Here is a 1,833-nt window from a genome sequence, read left to right as displayed (position 1 = left end):
ATTATTAAATTGTTTACTCATTTACTTGTGAAATGATAACATTTCGGTTTTGTTGTGTGATTTCTGCTGCCAGCTCGTTTCCAAGAATATGCCTACATAATGTTAAACACGACTTTAGTTTAAACCTTAAAATAAATAACATTTCTGCAATCGTTTAACCTTTACTTGTCATGTAGTGTTTACTTTGTTTGCCATGGGCCACAAAAGGCGTTTTCTCCGACATGCTGTGACTGACAATAGAACTATAAAATACGCCAAATCCACAACATAATTACGAAATGAAACAATTTTATTAGTGTGCTGTAATCCAAATCTTCCGAACTGCGAGGAATGCGAGGAACAGACCCAAATCCAAGCCTTTATTCGGCGACCTTCTTCTCCATCCCGAGCAGTGACCGTGACGCGCTGACTGATGTGCTCTTTACAAATTCAAATGTTGCCGCTTCAAACGACAGGTTTTACGGCAGGATAATCGAACGCTCATTGGCTATCGCCTGCCTTCGTCACAGATTGCGACATGCCGTGTTTCTGGTGAGGTGTGTTTGAATGATGCGCGGGCATCTTCAGACACGGAGTGCACGGAGTGGATGGGGAAAATTATCTGGATAATATTTTCAGCGATTAACAACATAAATTCTCACACAAACCTCACAAACCTACTGTATTCCGCCAGAGAGGACTGCGGGTGCAACGCATCATTTGGATTACATTTGGTGCTGCTTTTGACATTTTTGCAATAGATAAATGATTGTAATTGCATTTATCTGTCTGTCATGTTTTTTATACTGTACAGAAATGTTTAGGTTTATAGGTAGGAGTGGAATTAGCGACTATAAAAATATTTTAATGCTATATTGTTACTAAAATGATTATTTTCCTGCATATTTCGGTCATTTGCGTTTTATATCCTTTTATATTCGCTATAAAATGGGTAGGTTAAGGTTTGGGGGTAGGTTAAGGCGTCTAAAAATCTAAATTGCGTATTAATAAAATTATAAAAATGCATATTCGCTGAAAAATGGGTAGGTTTAGGTTTGGAGGTAACGTAGGTTAAGGGGTCTAAAAACCTAAATCGCTTATTGATAAAATGATAAAAATGCATTGATACGAATATCTTAATGATATAACAGATACGTAAATATTTGTATGTTTTTTAGCTAAAAATACGTAGCGATTTGTACGTTTTAAACGTTGAAATACGTCTAAATTGTACGTTTTAGCATTAATAAAAACGTTTTGTGCTTGTAAATGTTACGTATTAATACCTACGTATAAACATGAGACCAGGCTGGTCTGTCATATAAAATATCTGTCTGTAATTGTGGTCATATATAAATTAGGCTTATTATATATTGTATAAAATTAAAAAAAAAGATGTTTGTGTACATTTTCTATTGATCATTGAAGCACATATTCATCAAATGATGTATATGACAGTGTGCAAATAAACCACACTATGAGTGGGCCGCAATTCGTTTTTAGTAAACCCCCCTTGGTTGCTTTTATCAGTGATCTTTCACTGCAGTGGAGTAGGAAGAGTTTAATACTTGATGCATGCTTTCACCCTGTGGGTGACACCTACTGTAGGTGTCAGGTCATTAAAGGGGTCATATGATGCGATTTCAAGTTTTCCTTTCTCTTTGGAGTGTTACAAGCTGATTGTGCATAGATAAGATCCCTGAAGTTGCAAAGACTAAAGTCTCAAAACCAAAGAGATATTCTTTATCAAAGTTAAGACTCTGCCACGCCCCCCTAAAACGGCTCATTCTAACACGCCCCCACATATCTACCACACTATATGGAAATATTTGCATAATGCCACCCAAATGTTCA

General features: G+C 36.4%; 1 protein-coding gene across 1 annotated transcript in view; it reads right to left on the bottom strand.

Moving 5' to 3' along the window:
- LOC107714824 (cadherin-6-like) overlaps window positions 1–1,833 on the bottom strand; it is a 33,790-nt gene that overhangs the window by 3,711 nt on the left and 28,246 nt on the right. The window lies entirely within an intron of this gene.

The sequence above is a fragment of the Sinocyclocheilus rhinocerous genome, unplaced genomic scaffold (genome assembly GCF_001515625.1).
Source record: "Sinocyclocheilus rhinocerous isolate Xijiao unplaced genomic scaffold, SAMN03320098_v1.1 scaffold1350, whole genome shotgun sequence".
In the NCBI taxonomy this organism is placed as follows: domain Eukaryota; kingdom Metazoa; phylum Chordata; class Actinopteri; order Cypriniformes; family Cyprinidae; genus Sinocyclocheilus; species Sinocyclocheilus rhinocerous.
This window is presented reverse-complemented; position numbering and strand designations above follow the sequence as displayed.